The sequence below is a fragment of the Corvus moneduloides genome, chromosome 8 (genome assembly GCF_009650955.1).
Source record: "Corvus moneduloides isolate bCorMon1 chromosome 8, bCorMon1.pri, whole genome shotgun sequence".
NCBI classification, from domain to species: domain Eukaryota; kingdom Metazoa; phylum Chordata; class Aves; order Passeriformes; family Corvidae; genus Corvus; species Corvus moneduloides.
Genome location: NC_045483.1, coordinates 18,878,750 through 18,899,483, shown reverse-complemented (window position 1 = coordinate 18,899,483; position 20,734 = coordinate 18,878,750). Strand labels below are relative to the sequence as shown.

Sequence of the window (20,734 nt, the reverse complement as noted above, 5' to 3'; positions counted from 1 at the left end):
TGTTTAGCAATTTGGAAGTAGTATAGCTTAGCACTTAGTGCATACCCTTAACTTAATACTGCACACATTTTTTATTTAACATTTAATTGGAAGTTCTGAAGATAGAACCAGACCATTCAGCATCTTTCGTGGAATCAAAAACCTAGAAAGCTTGGCCTATTTCCACTAGACTTCACAGGAGTACTGCAGTTGTATAAAATGAAAACAGGATCAACTATTTTAACTGCTTTTGATTAAACAACAGGAAAAAAATATTACATGTTCCAAGGCTTTATATGGAGAATGATAGTTCACCATCCTCTTTGCACTGAGGGGGAAAGAATTATCAAAGGTCATAGAGCAAATCATGAACAAAACCAAAAATGTATGCAAGGCCTGCTGCATCCCAGTCACACACTCCATCTGCTGCATGATGCTGTGTGCCCGTTTGAGCACTCAGCCAAGTTCAAGAGCTTTAGTGACACGTGGGCAGGATTTATGTTACTTCCATAGAGGCCAAGACAGTGCATCATAAAGCACGCATGAGAGCTTTAAAGGCAACGCCTCCGTAACTTTCAGGCATCGCTTACTTTAAAAGTAAAATATATCACTATGCATAAACAAGCACCAAGGACACTTCCTTACTGGAAGACAAAGGGAAACATGGGATTTACCAGCATTATTGAATCCCAGCATAAAGAGAAAACAGAGAACCTCTTCAGCTCCTCCACACACCTGCTTAGCTACCTCCTCTAAAGGAGCCAAGCCAGAGGGAATATAAACATGGGCTGAGATGGGAATATCAAACTACAATAAACAAGGCAGGAAGGGAAGGTATTTTCCCAAGAAAACAGAGAAATTAAATTCAAAGAATGTCAAGCTTCAATGAAAATATGCCAGGTAATACGTTCTGTGCTATTGCCAGTGGTAACAGAGCAAAACGGAAGGAATTCAACCCTGCTCTGTGTCCCCCCCTCAAAAAGGGTTCTGGGCTTGCAGGCAAGGACACGTTTTGACTGTAAAGAGAACAAGGAAAATTATTAGAAAACACAGTTAACCTTCTCTGATCATGGCAAACAAGTCAAACCAGTTTTTCTGCAGGTACTTCAAGGACAGCAAGTGTTAGAATTCTTTGAAAGAGCTCAAACAGAAGATATAATCCAACTGGGTATTCGAAGATGATGTGAAACAGCCTTCCTCTGGTAAAGAAGCCTGGCAGATGCTCTAATAAAGCCTGCCTTTGTTCAAAGGTGGCTTATAGAAAGCTGTAAACTAAACCCAGATGCCACCCTGCCACATCCCCAATCTGCTGGGTCCCTAACAATGCACACAACTCAAATTCTGTCTGTATCAACCTAAAGCACTTTAACTCCACAGTGCTAGTTAAAGGATAAAGTTACGTGAATGAACAGACCATCTGCAGTACTGAGTACAGACAAGGACGTCAGAAAAGCCAACACAAAGCAAGTTATGACAAGCTCCACAGGACATTCCACAGCTAAATTAATTCCTTGTCCTACCTGATTCAAAGGTGGGGAGCTGGGCACCTGAGAAGTGGGATCCAAACTTGAAGCACATCAAACTGGGGGCCTGCCAAAAAGGAAGACATGCCAAGGCACGGGGACTGCTCCTAGATAGTCCCTTCTTTTCAGGATTCCAGTTAGACATTCAGGCCATACCTCACACCAAATGAGAATTCCTCATTACTACAGCATCTCCATCCAGTGCCCAGGAGGTGGCAGATAAGGGCTCAGCTTCCTCCTCCGCTGTGTTTTATTTGGTTGCTAACTTCCTGCAAAGCTGGCTCGGGCACATGGGAATGCCAAGACAGATGACAGCTTGAAAAGCTCAACTGTTCCTCTTTTCTGTAGCCACACTGGTTCCTAAAAGATGGGCTCCAGCCATACTGCCCTTCCAGAGAGTCTTTAGAAACAAATACCATTTCAAAAGACAAAAGAGGCCAAAATCCTGGCTGCAGAGCCCACAGGTGATCTTAGCTCAATGAAGCTAAGATTTCACCCATCTAGGTAGTCCAGTTTTGCCTTCTGCAGGACAGGCAAAACAGTCACTAAAAATGCCTGCAGTCACGTATAACCACAACAGCTGGGTCCTCACTACGTTGCTAGAACAACAAAAGCTGCAGCAAAACCAGTCAGATTCAGAGAAAAGAGGACAGAGTCTCTCAAGGTAGTTGAGAGGTACAAAAGGAAGGAAAAGCAGGCACATGACTTGGTCCTGGTGGCTGGGGCATTCCCCTGAACAGTACATCTGATAGAAGCAGAAAATTAGGTTCTTCTGGGTTATCAGCATGAAGTACTTGGTGTTAAGGAAACCTTCCAGTCTGACCATCCATGAGACTCTCTGGCAGTCACACTCCCAACACCAGAGACTTTCACTGCTGGGACTGAAGCCCCTTCACAGCAGGCAGCTCCCATGAGCCCACGAGAACCCTGCTTGACTCCCTGCACACCCCACTCACAGTCAGACGGGGTTTCCCATGGCAGGGTCTCAGACGTCTTGTTCCACAAAGCCATTTATTCACAGTGCAGTAACACAGAAACAGCCTGAGTCGGCATCTCCAAGGAGGACCCTCAACAAAGGACCCCCTGGGCTTTTATCCCATCACAGCCTACCTGCACAAAAGTCTGGCTCTTCCTCCCAAGTCCCCTGCTCCTGCTGTGTCTCCCAGTGTCCATTCACCTACCTCACTGGCACCACTCATCTTCATGCCCTTGGTTGTCCAAGAGGTTGGCAGTTCGCGGTCTCTTGTCTCAGGCTCCCACCCAGAGCTCAATCTGCACCTCACAAACTGAATTACCTGCACCAGATGTATTCCTCAACAATGAGAAGGGACAACAACAGGAAACCTCAATAGAACAGAAGTAGGTGGGAAACCACTTGAAATCCCACCTTCATCATCCACCCTGTCAAGATCTGTTTCCCAAATAACAGCAAGAACATGAGATGAACCAAATGATCTGTAGCTTGCTGGATTGTTAGTGTCAAGTACCATTGGAAGAATGCAGATGAAGTCCTCCCTCACCTGCCACCTACTGCAGCTCTCTGCCCATTACACATTCCAAAACAAAGGCTAAACTACTCCTTTCCAAAGATTCATACCTGGACTGGGGCAAGTAAGCACAAATCATGACTTCCTGTCTGTGGTTTGGTACCTATCAGAGTCTACAAACATGCAGTCTGAACAGCAGATTTTATTAGGTCATTTATACTTCAGAAAGTCCATCATATTCCCTTGCTACACAGTGTGTAATGGAAAACTTCAGAAGCTCTGGAGCTGTAGTGGCACTGGCTGCAGATGAACACGGGCCTTACCAAAAGAAATGCATCCCAAGGATGCATGTAGGTGTGTGCACATGCTTTGTATTACTCAGAAGGGGAAAAAATACAGCAGTCAAATAGGTCAGATGCTTTCCTATTGAAAGTACAATAGGTATTCTGATTAAAAGAATATGTCTTTATGTGCATTAAAAATATGCCCTGGAACCCATACCAGAAGGAAGATGATAGTCACTAACCAAAGGGAATTGGAAAGAATTTCACCTGTGGGTTGTTCTGGTCTGCCCCAAGGTTCTCTTCAACTGCCCTTAGCCTGAGTAGTGATGGTGAGCAACGTCACCTATGTCAGTGCTCTGACAATCAGTTGCAGGGTGGGCAGGTTAAAAAAAAGGCAACACATCACTGATGTCCAGATAATCCAGACACTGAAGTAACATCCACTGCTGTGACAATCCTGCCATGGAACAGATCAGTCTGTAGACTGCAGGGGACCTTGCAGATGCAGGCTGAAAATTATATTCTGGGACTTCGTGGATCGTTGCCATGCAATCTGGTCTTCTGAAACTTCCCCTCTATGTGGCACAAAACCTGACCAACCCAAAGAAGAATGGAAACTCCCTGAAGAAATCTGACTGCTGCTAGATGGTGTAGCATCTTCATCAGATGGCTTACTTCCTCATAATAGGACTTGAAATAATCTATTAATGCAGATTTGGAATCTGTTTTTCTGCTGGAGGTCTTGATGTGAAATCTCAAATCCCCATTTTAAAAAGTCCTTTCATTTTGTGTTTTTATTGTTGTTCTGAAGGTAACAGAAGCCCTCATCCACTGACTTAGCCAATTCCTGTGTGCATCTTAACTTTTCCTAGCTACTTTGACATTTGAGATAGATATAGCTTATGCCTACTTTCTGTCCACTACATTTTCCACATTTGCAAGTATTTCCAATTCTATCAGCTTGTGTTGGCTCCAGTTTGAAGTTTTTATTTATTTGATTTTGAGCTTGTTAGGACTCTTCCCTTACTAATATATCTTATGTAATCCTCTTCTAGAGAGGACAGATGTGCATTTTCAAAAAGAGGATCCTGCATCTGTGTTTCATTTCAGTTTACTGTAGCTTAATCAGTACTTTGTTAACAGCATTATTTAAGAGATGTTATCAAGCCTCATGCACTTCACATGCATTTGTTAACTCAACAAAAAAATCTAATCAAGAGAGCTTACGGGAGAGGAACTAACACTTCCTTTCCTGCAGTACCTTTCACATTTCACTTCTAATGTTGTACTAACCCTGAAAATAACCCTTGTATTGAGACCAGGCAGACATAATTCGGGATTATTGCTATTTACAGCTATGAGTCTGCCCATATATCTCACACTGTTTACTAGCTTAGCTGTAACTTCTCCCTTTATTATCTCAGTTCCTCCTTTCCTCCACCTGCTAGTGTCCCAAAACTAATCAGCTTCAAGACTTAAAGTTTTAGTATATTTTAAAATCATGTTATTGAGTAGCTAAAATCAAAAGAAAAGCTTAGAAAGGGGACAGGAGATTCTTCTGCAAGTTCCCCATCTTCCCTTTGGAAGCTTCTCAATATGCAGGAATACACAGAGAAACAGAAGTATCTGCCAGCTCTGGCTAACTCCTCTCAAAATAAGAATACAATTATTTTTACAATTATAATACAACTAGACAAGCAGGCAGTTAAACTACAGTCTCAGTAAATAACAGTCCCAGAGCTCTTAGCAACCCTTTCCCATGATTTCAATGGAAGCTGAGCAGGATCTGGACCTCTGAAAAACAGGTTCCTTAAAAACTGTTCCCTTCAAATCAACTCAGCTGACAAATGCAATTATGAACTAGCTTGGTAGACTTCAGGAAAACAAATGTCACTTCCCTCTGTTACAATAACACAACATAGAGTCATTACAGTCCCCTGAGAAACAAAGAAATTACTTTTGTCTGCTTCTGCTACTAATAGCAACTTGCCTGCATCAGAAGCATCACTGATCATTCCTGATGTGCTGTGGAAAGAACAAAGCACCAGGTAGTCCACACACACCTGTGGCAGTAAGCTCCTGCTACAGATCCAAAATTTCTTTGGCATCAGTGGTCTGCTGGTTCATACACATTTTTAAGTAACCCCCATTGTGTATTTGTTGATGAAATAGACCACAATAATATCAGCAATAATCCCTGGGACAGTCTCTAACTGCAACAAGCAAAAAGAAAAAGAGGTAAAGCAGGAGTTTCATTCTCTACATTGGGAAGTCCTAATGGTGGAGGCCAGGGAGAGGTAACAGCCAGGGCTCCTGTTTCCTCAGCCAGCAATTTCCTCTACCTGCTCCATTGAATTCCCAAATCCATTTGCATAAGGGGGTGCCATTCACTCTTTAGCCTCAATAATCACCATTTCTCCTCACCCCTTCACATTAAAGACATCTTCCTCTCCTAATGTGCTTCTGAACAGAGCAAGTCTAGCACATAAATCACACTCACAGCAAGCTGTGAGTCTCTACAGCTTTGCTCCAAGCAGGACATAACATCACAGCCTGTTTGGGGCTTGCCTTATCACTTTTAGCAATGATCCTATCAACTCCCAGAATGAGTAGAAACTGGCTTCCTGAGAAATTAATGCCCCTCTCCAGAAGAGGCATTCTTCCCTCCAATCTGGCACTGAAGCCACCCTGCAGATCAAAAATTAGGATGTCATAATCACAAAACTCGAAATTTTTCTTGAAGATACAGATGAAGACTTGCTTCTTTATAATACTCATTGTCAGAGAAGAACATGCCACAGTACCAAGCCTATTTCTACAGTTTTTGAGGAAAGCTGTCTTTCCTCCTTCACTGCATGTCCAAAAGTAAGGCACAGCAGTAACCTACATGGATTCCATCACAGTGTGAACACAGGTTTGGGACTGGTCTACCACGACTGCTGCAGTTGGTTGACTGCAACTGCAGATCATCCTGCAATCAGCACAGGAGGATCCACAGTACAGCTACCGGATACAAAACCCGCTCCCCTCACCCCTACTCATGCGCAAAAGCCAAAATCCACAAGACTATGACATACCTCAGAAAGACAGCAAGTGATGCCAAGGACAAGGCAACACCCCAGACCTCCAGAATGACTGCAAATCCATTGGGAAAAACGCCCACATGATCATTACGATTTGGCAAAGCACTCCATGTGACAATTGACATTTTTTAAGAGAAAATGTAATGAAGATTATAATCCAGTGAAAGAAGAGACATAGTAATACATGTATAGACCAGAGAGAGAAATTTGCACCAACATGTATTGCAGGTAAATTTCTAGTCTAGTACACAAGTCCACATGATACAATGTAACACCTATGGATAATGTATGATCCTTTCTCATTCTCTATTATAATCCTTTTGGGGTTCACAAAACTCTAAATCAGTTCTGAAATCCAAGGAAAAATTGCTCTGTAGTTTTAATAAAGATTATTAGAAAATGCATACACTTACATTGAAGACAACAAAAGCCTGCGTTTCATAAACAGTGTAAATATTTACAATGCAAGACAGTGATGAAACAGAACAATCTCATCGTTGTTCAGTGAGGACATTGCTCACATTCTATATTGTACAGAGACAACAACGATGCAGTTTTAAGAAAATTCTGTGCTACATCACGTATTTTCCATTACATCACAGATGAACAGTTGTAAAAGCCATTTATGAACAACAGGCACCTAATCAACATTCTTCACTATTGTTTAAATGCTACCAGGCAAAACACTTCTCTTAAGGCAGAGTAAAAAGAATATACTATTGATTAAATGATTCTGGGTTTTGAAGAAATATGAAATCATTCCTTCTTTGGGTGGGTAGGGAATTTCCAAAGCCATGCTCATAAAAATGTATTTCTTTTGAACGATTTACGAGTTAAATGTCAGGTAACTCTTTATTTATAGGTTTGAGTTACAACATGTTTTTGCTATGGAAGCCTCAATAAAATCTAGATTTCTGGATCACTATGACAAACCTTTAAATTCTGAAGAAACATCTATAAACCACATTCTTTAGGACTTGCTCAAAGCAACTGAAGAGCCTAAAACCAGGGTCTTCAGAAGTTCAAATATAGAGTAAAAAGAGCAACGTGCCAAGAATCCTGTATCTGATTCTTCTGCTTACTTGCATGACACCGATGAGTTTGTTTACAACTGTAATTTCCCACATTTTAAAGTAACCTGATTTCTGATCAACTCTCCACCAGAAGTCATTTGTTATCCCCCAAATTTAAAAATTCTAAATCCATTTTAAACACAGGGAAATATAATGAGTCATTAAAGTATAACAGACTTCAGTGAGAAGTTTTTATTGGGAATTATACTCAGGCATAGTATATCTCCTTAATGGCTTTATGTTTCCATCTTTTTCCATGCTGATACCTTCTCTGTCCATCTGTCACGTCCAAGAATCCCCCACGCAAAAGGCAACGTGGGAAGGACCAGTACTGTGACCTGCATGAGAACGTGTGCTCCAGGCAGAACAACATGCTGGGGGAGTGGAGCCCACAGCTGCACTGACATCGCTGCTCATCTTCATTTCAAGTATCACCAATACACAGGTGTGCTCACTGGCTGTGGTTCAAGAAGGCAAATTATTTGAGTTCTTCAGCTTAGCCACTTCTGTGCAATGGAATGTCTACATCCCACCTCCCGGCTGTTTCAGCCACACAGATGGCTTTTTGGAGTGGTATTGTTCCTTACCATGGTAATGTACAGTACCTGGCACAACCAAGAGCACAGACTGAAGTGCTACAGTAAGATAAGCAATAACAGCACTACACATCTGAGTCACTCTTTCAGTTTCACACCTGCATTGTCACAAAAAATTGCCAGATCTATTTGAGAAAATTGCTAGGCAGACAAACACGGCGTTTCTAATCAACTTCAACATGAAAACTATGCTATGAAGAGTTTAAGAACCTCTGTGTCATAGCATTATCATTAAAAAGTAAAGCTGTATAAAGCCCACAGACAGAGTCCAGGTCTGTGAACAGAACTAAATCCCTTCCAGTGCCAGAACATGACAGCCTCTTCCAGCTGCAACCTTATCATGGGATTTGTTGGGTGGTTAAAAAGGCTGCATGCGCCTAACATTTTTCAAGTGTCCCTGGTGTAGTTTAAAGGCCAGGCAACTGATTTCAGAGGGCTGACAAACAGTTTCATCCCAGCTCCCTGTGCCAGTGCTGACACCAACACACAGAATGGCAGCAGCAGAGCACCAGCACAGTTTCCCTTCATGAGGGTATTATTTCACACGAGCGTGCTGGCACGTGTGTGTTGGTTCTGACCATCCTTCCCTCACAACAGTGCTCTGTGCCACCCGAAAAGAAGGGACTGGCATTACTGAAACCCACAGACAACGCATTCCTTACCACAGTCTATAAAGGGCCATTCATCCCCACTGTACCTAAAATAGCCATTGGATGCAATCATGAGATGAATACATGACTGTGGATTCCTTTAAATCACTGCCTTCTTACACAGACAAGAAACCAGTGTCCAGCAGTTGCATCCTCGCCCGTTGTCCTTGTTCTCAATTCAGCAATCAAGTGTTGACTCTTTCTGTCCCATCCAGCATTAGTCCCTTCATTTCTAAAAGTACTTAGAAATTTAGAGATTTTACGAGAAATTTAGAGAAACAGCACAGAACTCCACCAATCCATTCCTATGCACTTGCAAGACTTGTACAGAATCCTGTCAATGCAAATCCATCACAGCTTTCTATCACCAGAACTATAGCAGTATTTCTAAAATCCAGCTATCATCCACTAGGTGCTCATTGCCAGCCAAACACAGCCAACTGCAGAAAGGTACTGAGACAGAGTGAAGTACAGAAAAATGGTGCTTACTAATGAGAAACACTTAGAACTGCATGGGTCTGTTTCTTGCTGCTGGAGAAGAGGCTGACTTGCAGTGCCCTTCTGACCCACTCTTAAATGATTACCAGTTTTTACTCCAGCATGTGCTTCAAAGCAATCTCCAAGTGTCTAGTAAAGGTGAGGGGAGGCCCAAGCAAACAGACAGCAAAATTCTGTGGGACAAAAAGTGGTCTTGAAGGAACCTGGTGATAGCTGGAGCAATACAATGAAATGGATTCTGGGATGCTGTTGCATATCTACAGGGCAAGTAAAAGAAGCTGCTATATGAAGTTCTCCAAACAGGGAAATAAAATTCAGGAGCACAGCCACATGACTGATGCCAACTGACGTTACATTTTTCAACCCAATTACAATTAGAAGTAGCTTTTCTGTCTTTTCCCCAAGCAGATGATCTTTGCTTTAAATTAGTTTAAACAGGAGCCAGTGAGATGAGCCAAGCGTGCTAAACAAGGCTGATGCAACTCTGGTGCACATGAGCACTACTGTAAACCCTGAAACATTTGTGAAGACAAAACGTGGAAGAAACAGTAGTTATTATCAGGTATCTGTTGAAATTGAAAGGTAGAAGAAAAACTTTATTTATCATGCTAAAATATCATCAGTCCTCATGGAAAATCTACTGCTGGAGAAAGAGGCAAGCATTGAACCTGTTGATTTTTACACCAACAGCATACTTAGCTGCAGAGAGGAAAACCCACATAACTCTACCCTACTCTCCTCCATGTCTTTCAGGACCCATACCAGCTGACTTTGGGGTTTCCTTCTCTAAGTCGTTACAATTACAATAATATTCAGGGACATTTGCTCTCCCAAAGAGCAGATGAAAAACAACTACAGACAAATAATTTGAACATCTGCTGAATTAGGCTAATGGAGAGATGATGTATTTCTTTATTAATCATTTTAAATGGAAAATGCAAGTTTGTTTTTTTTCAACTGAAAAAAAGAAAACTACCTCCTATTCCAAATGCAACAGATGTTAAAAAGTCAAGACAAATCTCCTCCGTTTTCTGTTCACTTAAAACAGTTGGCTTGTTCCATTCCAGATAGTCCCATCTTTAGCACAGGCTCCCACACATGGGCTGTACAGCACATCAAGATGGTCACAAGGTATATAAAGACGAAAGATGTCTTCTGCTATTTCTGAAGTGACAGGAACCCACAAGTGACCAAAACACTGCTGCTTTCCTCTTACAGGACCCAATCATTCCCTTCAGCCTCTGGGTGCTACAGAAGCAGCACTGTGCCTAGGAACAGGCATGGTCCCCTCTGCGTCACTAGTGACCTTGTGCCTGGCACGGTCCTTCTCCATTGGCTGTGCTCTCTCCAAATGAGGCATAAAGCCTTGAGCTCGGAGGAAGTTACACTCCTTGTTTTTCATGGACACATGCTGTTCAGTGAATGGCATTACCTGGCAACATTACCATTATCTTACAAAGAAATAATCTGGTGCAAGCTCACATCACCTATATTTCCTGCAGAGTTAACAAAAGTTTCACATCTCAGCAAGGCCAGCTTATCTCTCACTGCCTCATTACAGAAGACAGAAGTCATCAAACTTAAGAAATGAAAATACAGGAGGCTAAAAAGTATTCAGATCTCAACCTTAGGAGATGTGAAATACCTCCTGAAAAGGCTCTCTCTTCCTTGCTGTGCTGCTCCTGCAGCAAAGCCAAACAGCTGTCTCAAAATGCTCAATCTAACAGGTTCAAGCAGGAAACAACAGTGTAACAAACATATAGATGTTCCTTTCGGTGCTTATGGATTCGGTTTTTTGGGGTGGGTGTGGTTTTTTTTAAAGGAAAAAAAAAATCTCCACAAAGCAGATGCTCACCAAGGAGGGCATCTTCTCTGCCTTAAAAAAAGACACTGCTGGCAAAACTGCATGCTACAGCATTTAGCTGGGGGCAAAGGCTCAGCATAAATGCAGTGCAAAGTTACTACCACCGCTGTTAGAACACCTGGTCTTCTCCCAACATTACCTTCCCAAACACTGATTCTGTCCAGACTGGCAAACCACTTCAGTCTCCGATCTTGTCCTATATGCAGGTTACGAATTAGAAGACTTCTCTAATTAAGAGATCACCAGTGGAATTAGGAGGTAGCTTATTTTTAGCAATTGTCTGATTGAGCTGGAGCTGCACTAAATTAGTTACTGCTTTTTCTAAGACTACATTTTATATACCAATTTCCAATACAACATTAGTATCTCTTCAAAAGCCATCATCTATCAGCAAAGAGGAAGCAGCTATCATACACCCAAGAAGGTACTTAACATCTTCAAGTTTCTCACTCAAAGCCTAGAAATAATGGTGAGGGGAGATGAAGAAATCTGGACAGGCACAGCCGTCTTCACACATCAGCGGCGAAGGTGTTTACAAGCGTGAGTAACCCATCCCGCTACAAGCTGTCATGCTGGAGTGGCATCTCTTATAGAAGGGGTCACAGAAGGCCCAGAGACAGCGTAACACGCTGTTTTACTGCTCACCAGGTGAAAGCATGACTTAGCCTGCTAGTGATTTTCTTCTTTTTTTGGCACATTACAATAAAGGAAGAAAAAAAAGGCCCACGGAAGAAAGGCTTGGCTCAGAAACCTGCCAACTCTCCTTGACTCAGAGGGGTTGCTGGAGACAGGGAATAAGCAGCATCTCAGAAACCAGGCCTGTGCTGCAGTATGTCCATACTGGCCTTGGTGGGATGCACTGTGTACAGTCAAGTTGCTTTCCACTCCCACCCCCTGCTTACAAGAATTACTTTCAGACTTGAAACACAACAGTTTCATCATCTTATTAAATTCCCAATTCCTGGCTCAGATGTCTCTCATATGCATTAGTTAGATGACATCAACCACAAAGGCCTGCCCATGAGCCACACAGGATATAGCTCAAAGGCAATCACTCAGCAATTGGATCATCAGCTCTCTGAGTTTCTCTTCCCTTATTCATAGGAGCAGCAAGCAAACTGTGTGACAAGGGACAGGTGTATGCTTTGTAGTGTCACGTGGAAAGGGAGATAACAGCAGAGCATCGAGAAGCAATTGGAAAACATACCTTCGTCGAGCAGAGCATCCACCCTGAAGCAGAACCATCCCTGCAGCCTTCCCCCACAACCCCCGCAGGAGGTATAGACAGTAAAGACAGGCTAAGCCAAACCCATGCAGGTCTTACAGAGCAGGGAACCTTTATACAGCAGCTAATGAGGACTTGAAAAGGCAGCTGACAAACAGCCAACCAGCATGATGCCTGCAGGGCATCACAGCCCTACCAAGTCTCTGCAAAGCACCTGTAGTTCTGCGCAGTGAGAACATGCCAACTAAAAAACTTCCCAGTACGCAATCAAAGATGGATGAGACAGACTGAACATATGTCCAGCTGACAAGCGGAGCTCAAGTAGACAGAGAAAGCAAACAACCATAACAAATATCTAACAAGACACAATGAAAGATCACAGCCAAGAATAAAATCCATGATATATCTAATTCCCTTTCTATATAAGGAACTGATCCTGAGTTCTTTGCTCTCAGGCTGCTGGACCACATGATGCTATACTTGCCAGGGTATCACTAACAAGGGAAAGTGAGTGAGAAATCTTATCTTGAATCACATGTGTTCAACAGCAACTGAGCTGGGATCCTTGCCTTGTGGTTGGAGAAGCTGATACCAACACCACTAGTAAATAAAAGCCTAGGTCTGGGGCAGATACAAGTGCTTCAGGGTCCTCAGAACACCAAATACTGACCATGGGAGATCCCAGGAAGAAAAACACCACCAAAAGACTGCAAAGCATATGCCAGACTTATCCTACTGCATTTGGTATGTAGATATATATAGGAGATGCTTCCACACTTCACTTGCAGCACTTTACAAGGCACAGGGCTCTGACAGGGCCATCTCCTGCTGCTTTGAAGCTGCAGTTCTAATGTATCACTTGCACACTGCCTCACTAGAAACAAAGCCACACACTTCATTTAAGAAAGTAATCAGATGGATTAGGAAATGTCAGAGAATTATAAATTTGAACTTCTTGCTGTTTGGAAAACACAACAGCATTGCGGGTTCTCCATGATTTGCCTGGAAAACATCACAGTGCAGTTTTCCTACACTTCCAGGATGGCACATAAAAAGAAACTCATCTCTAGAAGGTCTGAGGAACTGCAGAGCTCCGCAGGTGTACCAGAGCAGGACTCTTTTTCACACCCTGCCAAAGCATGTAGCAGCTCACACAGAACAATACGGAGACCTTTCAAGCCTTGCAATTTTGTAATGATTGGTGAGTATTTGTGCAACATCAGAAAGACTCAACTTGAGCAGTCTCAGTCAGAGTTATCCTCCCCTGTCAGGTCTGACCCTAAGATGAAGGGTACAAAATAGCCGAACATCACTGTCACAGTAATCACAGAAACAACATACATGCCTCACACAAAGGAACTTCTAAGAGGCAATATACAGTTTTCATGCCCTAAAACAACAAGGTATTTCAAGGCTTCAGTAGTAAAACACTGCATAAGAACACCAATGTGTTTAGAAGGCTAAATTTGATCTTGTTCTTATTGGCTTCTGCTTTATTATGCCAAGCGCAAAGTTAAAACTCCCTTCCATATTTTAATCAAACCTGCTACTGTTTTTCACTAATTCCCAAGATCAAGCCAGCCTGACAAGAATCATGTAATTTTACAATGGTATCTCTCCTCCCTCCAACCCCTTATGTTATCAAACATTAATTTTGTAAAGAGTCTGCTGCATCATGCCAGCTCTATTTAGTAACAATACTTGAAATTTTTCCTAAGCCTTCAGAAGGCCTTGCAAGTGGAAGAAGGCCATTCCACAGCAGAAGGATGAGAACAGTCTGATACCCTCCCTGAGTTTGGTATCCTGTGGCTGTAGGTTTCATAAGGGCCATGCACCCATGCCACCTATCTCATGTTTAAAAAGTGCCATCTAGGTGGGTTTCGGCACAGGGTGAGGCTGCCGCTCTCAGCTGTGACACTGCAATTTATATTCCATTCTTTCTGCAAAATCTGAAGTTCCAGCAATTATGTGACATTTAGCCAAGAGGTTCAGAAGTTACTGGCAGGCGGATTGCATAAGCCCACTTCCCCTTAGAGAACAGGCTGAAAAAAATTAAAAAAAAAAAAAATCCAAGAACCTTACAAATACCATGATATAAATGACAACTGAGTTGCAGGAAACTAAGGTGTGCATAGGTGAAGTAACTTAAACTGGAAAACAGAGGCCAGAAGCAGGAAAAAAGACTCAGATTTCCTGTCTCTCACAAAAAACCCTTTAGCTGCAAGTGAACTTCCTCTTCTTTTTAAAGCTAAGCAGATTTTTTTCTTCTCATTGAAACAGGACAGCATTTAGTTCAGTATGCATTTATCATGTTTGTTGTAAAAAAATCCTTTCTTCTAGATATCACTTGCCATGTCAAAGAGTAGCAAATCTTCAGTCCACCTGCTTTTCTGGATTATATGCATGCACATATACATGTACACATATAGACACATTTTATAGAAGCAGTAACATTGTAAATCAATGGTCACAGACTCCACTAGAGAAAAAACAATGACAACAACTGTCCTTCCTAGTCCTGGCACTTCCAGTTCAGATTTGGCAAGCAAACTCAAGATGATTAACTTAAAAGCTCTAACAATAATCACAGTTAAAAGGACAACATTTTGGATGCAGAACTACAAGGGGAACTCATGTCATTTACTAGAAAGGAACAAAAAACCAAAGCCTACTGTCAACTTCAGAAAGAGCCAGATTGCTCCCATGTGTATTTTCTTCTCTGTCATCACCTATGGTAAACTATCACCTCATGCTCTTCACATTCCTCTGGTATGCCAGACTTCACCAGGCTTATGTATAATGAACCGAAAAAGCCACTGCCAACTTTCACTTTCTATCTATTGTAGCAGAGTTCATCATGCTGTTAAATGCAAACCCCTTTAGAGTGGTTTGCTGAAGGAGGCCATGGGAAACATGCAAGAAGGAGACAAAACTGCACTCAGATAGGGCAAGCAGAGTCATTTGCAAGAATTTGTTGCTCTAATGTGGCCCATGTTATGAAACCATGGCAGAGCCCTGTATTGCATCACTTCCTGTTCTCTAATCCATCAATAGTCTCATATATATGCACATAGAAAAAAAATACATACACAGAAATATGACATATTTTTCCATTAGCCTTCCTCTCCTGACTGATGCATTCGTAGTTACAAGAGATTAGAACAAGGATTGGCATAGTAGTGAACCACCCTCAATAGCACACTGCGCTTTTACAACTAGAAATAGAGGGATCAGAGAGATTAATCCTCTATCCTGGATGAGACAAGGAGCCAGTGACAGTGAAAGCAAATATAAATAGGCAGAGAAGGCTTTGTCTTGCTACAGCTCCCATTGGTTTTGAAGGAGTCTCTTCAACAAAGAAATGCTTTAGGAGACCTTTAAGAATGACACTAAACAAAGACATCCCTTTTGTAAATCCTCCAGTAATTTGGAGATGAGGGGCTCCCACTAATAATCCCGTGACATCACCTTCCCTCTCCCAGGAGAGTAAAGGCCAGGTCCACTGCCAAGAGAAGTGCTTACAGTGGAAGATCTGACTGAATACTTCCTCAATATTTAACTGGTGCTATAGGACAGGTTGTACAGAGAGAATTTGTTGCTTCCTTTTCAGTTAATGGTACTCAAATGGTCCTCTACAGGCAAAATTCACCCAAATGCCATGCCCAGAAGCCAGTTTCTAGTTTCAGTCCTAAGAGTCATGGCAATATGTGGACTCCCACACGTGCAGGGTACCCATGGAAATTCTTGTGTAACATGAAAGCAGAACTTCAACCCCAACTCTAGCAACAAGAACAGAAGCACAACTCCCTCAAGCTGCACAATGGCACAGAGTTATCACCAGTAAGTAAGTCTGAGTGACAAATTATTCTGGTCATTAGAATCAGCAGATCAGACCCAGGGGAAGCCTAGCTATTTATTCAGAAGCATTGAGGCTTTTTCCCTACAGATACTCTTCCTTGCAGGCTCAGTACACACACTAAAGAGAAACCAAAAAGCTTTTTAAAAATAAAGTACATTTGCAAGGAAGGGAGGCACAAAGGATTTGTATACTTTTTTAAAAATTAGCAACTTTGTGCGTAAACTTGAACCCTAATCTTTTTTTTTCTTCTTCTTTGGTTTGTCACCCTAGAGCTTGTCACCTCCTTTCTTTCCTTCCCCTATTATCCAGCTGACCCTTTGATTCAAAGAGAACAGTTTCTCATTCTGTGGGGAGGACATGACAGAAGTCAAGCTACCTGCTCAAGGAAGAACAGCTGACAACATCTTTATTCTTTGTAATGAACCTCTTATCCTGGATGGTGCATAAACATATGAACTTTCTGAAGCCATGACCAAACTGGGAGACAAACTCAGCCTTAGTGGAGTTAGCAGTGACCTGCTAAGTTACGTTCTTAAGTCCAATACCTGTTTTCCCAAGGAGAAACTCTGGTACAGTTGTTCATCTGCAGCCTCACCTGCAGAATGGACTGGTGACATGTATTCTGTCCTGATGCTTTTTGAAGGACACACAGAAGCTTTAAGGGACAGATATCAAGGCATACCTAACTGATACACAGGATTTACCTACCCTCAAAATATACAATATTTATATTCTCTATGAATTTTGGCTACATATTTTGCAAGGTTTACAACGGAGATCCTTAAATGAGTCTCCAGGGATAAAGTGCTCATCTACTAGCTTTATTTCATCTAACTATGGAAAATCTCAGCCCCAGTTTCTAGAACCTTTTACTAATTTCCATCCATTACACATAGGTAATATAAGTGTATTTCATCAAAAATTTCCAACACTGTTTTCAGTCAAGTCAAATCAACCATGACATTCTGCCAGGTTAAATTCAAGATTTGCTACTAAGCCCCCTCTACTTGCCTGCAAGTACCAAATGTGAGCTCCAGAGTGGCACTCATTTTAAAAGACAGAGAAGTTTAACAGTCATTTACAAACACTTTTGGTCTAGATCAGCCCAAACATGATAACCAGCTGGGCATATAATAAAGGCCAGCCTCCCTTGTTGGTCCCTAAGGAAAAGAAATTGCAAGCACTAGCAACTGCTGATGGTTGAGATCTCTTCTATTTGTGAACTGTCTGGCTGTCTGGTGATGAGTTAAACTTAGGAGTAACAAAGCTCTTAAAGCATACCTTTAATTGCAAAAAGACCAGGCTTCCAAGGGCTCTTGTCCATTTACCTACCCCAGAATCAATAAACACTATGTAATCCACTATTTGGTTTTTTAATGCTTCACATGAATGTGGATACCTTGATAAAATCCCACAAAAACATTGTGGGAAGCAGTGAAAAATAATCTGGTTTAGAAATTATGAGTTCTTTTGGGAACTTTTCAGTAAAATCCAAACAGAACTAGTAAAACTGACCCTTATCTCAGTGAAGAGCATTTCAACAACCTGGAGCTGTGAAAATTCACAGTGAACAAGCCCACCCAGCAAGTTTAATGCCAGCTCTGCTATGCTACAACAAGCTGCCACCAGATCTTTGCAGTCAATCCACAAGTCAGCAAAACAGAAGTCTCAGTAAACCCTGTGTGAGTTCCATCTCGCTATGGAAATTAATACAGTGAATTAGATGTGTGATTTACATCGTTCTCTCAGTTCCTGCAGCAGCTAGCACTATATATGCTCCCGAGAAAGAACAGGCGTGAGCAGTAAATGGATAACTTGTCCCCCAGGAAGATTTCCCCTCTAATACCTTATGCCCTAAAAGCCAAGTTTTTCCCAGACTTGAAGTTTTTCATTCCTTATAGCCTTCTACAGCTTTGCTATTCACTATTTGTCTGCCACACACAGACACAGTCCAAGCACAAGGTTGCTCAGGGCTCCTGAAAGTTCCTTCTTTCAGTGCCTGTTAATTTTTTATGGTGCACCCACAGGCTCTTACAGAATGCTAGTTAAACACTTCTACAGCATCAAGAGTTCCTTATATTTTTGGGGGAGGATGGAAGGACAGAACAAAAGCAAAACAAAATAAAAAGCAATTAGGAAAAAAAAGAAGACACCTCATTCTTGTTTTCATTTTTTCCTGGCAGATAGCCATGCACACTCTATTATTCACATTTTCTGAAGCTAGCTATCAGTCAGGCCCACTAAGGCTGACTGAGGTATATGACAGAAAAGACCCATAGCAGGAGACTGCTTTTTCTTACACAGCAAGATCGATTCAGGGCTTGTAACAACCACCTACAACTCCTTCCTTGAGCAGCATTATTACTGGAAGCTGTCACATTCCTGCAGTGCCCTGCCTTCCCCACTAATATCAGTGTTTGGAAGAGCAGTGAGGAAATCAGTCTGTCAGACACTTTGGTACATTCCTGAAGTACTGTGACAGCCTCAGCAGCTGGGAAGATTAAGTCCTTTCACCCTTGAATATGGGAGAGTTGCTCATCCAAAATGTTAGATCTAAAATAACAGACGTTTAAATTTTTAAAAATCATCTCATCCTGAAAATATAGAAAGTTCATTCAGCATGCTGAATTGATCTATCCTCCTAACACTTAAGACTGTTCAAAAGCAGCCAGGGAACAAGTGTATTTTCTAGCACTAGACATCACCTGAACACCTCCAACAATTCTAGCCCCATATTCATACACTGAGGCATGAAAAGCAAGCAACTTTTTTTCCAGTGTGACACCCCAAACCAAAAAATCACTTCTTTTCAACTACTTTACCTCTACAAGCAGAACTGCTGGCTTAGGGCTAGCTGAAAGCCAAGTTTAAAAAAAAAAAAAATATCAAAAGAACAACAAAAAACTCCAACACCATAACAACAAATATTCAGTGAATTGGTAATTTAAGTTTACATTAGACCTAAGTCACACAAAGTTCCCAGCAAAAGGACAGTCATTCAGACTTCAGCAGTCCTACCATTTTCAGCAACTGCAGCAGAATCAAGTCCTAGGGAATGTCTTTCTCCAAGCAGCTACAAGCAGCTCTGATGAGAGTCTGGCACCAAATGGTTTGGGCTACAGTTTTGAAGCTGCCAACACTCCCAGCAGGTATTATTCTGGATGCTGGAGCATACCCTTCAGACAAGAACATTCATGTTTCCAGCAATCCTGGCCCTCAGGCAGGCTTAGCGGAACTCTGCACCAGTAGATATTGATCAATGTTGACACATTTCAAAGAAAACATCTTAGGTCTAATAAATAAAGTGTTTTTCAAAGAAAACTTTTCTCTGAAAATGTTTGACTAGGGCTACTGCTAGATCAATCTCAGCCTCATCTGACACTACTCCAAACCAATTTTAGAAGCAGAAATCCGTAAAGATTGCTGCTGCTTCAGCTGAAGCGTTACTGTCAGACCAGCTATCTCGTCCACCCCCATCTTCCTTCCACCTCCACTCAAGCTCTGGCTAAATTGTCCCTTCTATGTTTATGCTGCTGGGTTAATTCACAAATTTGCTATGCTTGGAAGTAGACCAGTCCTTTGCCAACCGCAGAACTGAGCTGCGTGCCCTCTTGCACTGCAGTTTGAGACCAACTGCTCTGGCATTGGCATATTGTAATTCTCACTTTGCTTGCACTTTCAGCGTACTAAAACGAGGAGAAGTTGAAGTGTTACAGTTTGGAACAACTCGAGCATTTCTCTGCCTGCCAACTAGCTCCAGGAGGCATGAAGGAATTCTGACTATTTCTCAGGCTGCCGTGAAACTTCATGATTCCTTACGAACACGTTGTGACCAGCACATCTTGTGCACTGTTTTCTCTCTGGGGTATCTCTGTTCCACGCTGCTCACTGAAGGCGAATTCGCATCCTCCTCCTAATGGGACACCTGGTGCAAACACAGTCCCTTTCCCACAGCTGATCCGCTCTCGGTTTTCCCGGAGCAACGCTAATGCTCCCAGCGCCAGCAGCAGCAGCTGAGGCTGAGCAGACAAAGACGGCGGAGGTGGGAAAGCCTCTTACCAGGGAATTAGGTGCGGCTTCCCCAGCTGCGACAGAGGAGCAGCCCTGAACGCCCCGCGCGGAGCGCCCGCCCCAGGGGCCGGCGGCGCCCCGCTGCCCCCGCGCTGCACGGTCCCGCGGGGAGCCGAGCCGGGCCGGGCCGGGCCGGGCCGCGCCGCCTGCTGCTCGCCCAGGAGCGCCTCACCTGCCGGACCTGGCGGGGCGAGGTGCTGCCGGCGGGGCCGGGACGAGCGGCGGCCGCGGGGCAGCGACCCCGGGGCAGGCGGCCCCGCACCAGCCCGCCCTGGGCCGTCCCCGGGCCCGGCCGTGTTGCCCGGCCTCGCGGCGCCGGACCCTCCCGGCCCCCGCGGAGGAAGCGGCAGCTGCCCGCGGCCAGGGCGGCGGCCGAGCCTACCTTGGGGGTGCCCCGCACAGGGCCCGGGCCGGCGGCTCCTCCTCCGGCTGCGGCGGCTGCTGCTGCCCATGCCCGGGGCCGGGAAGCGGCGGGCCCTGCGGCTGGGAGGCTGCTGGCAGGCTCCTGCGTGGCCGGTCTCCCCCGGCTCTCCCCCGGCTCC

General features: G+C 43.2%; 1 protein-coding gene across 3 annotated transcripts in view; it reads right to left on the bottom strand.

The window, feature by feature from the left end:
* The window catches only part of MARCHF8 (membrane associated ring-CH-type finger 8), a 90,072-nt gene extending 69,338 nt beyond the window's left edge, over positions 1–20,734 (bottom strand). The window contains exon 1 of one of the 3 annotated variants that reach the window (XM_032115689.1): positions 20,575–20,734. The gene's annotated coding sequence lies outside the window, so the exon portion shown is untranslated. The remainder of the gene's footprint in view (positions 1–20,574) is intronic. The other 2 variants (XM_032115688.1, XM_032115691.1) reach the window with 2 other exon arrangements.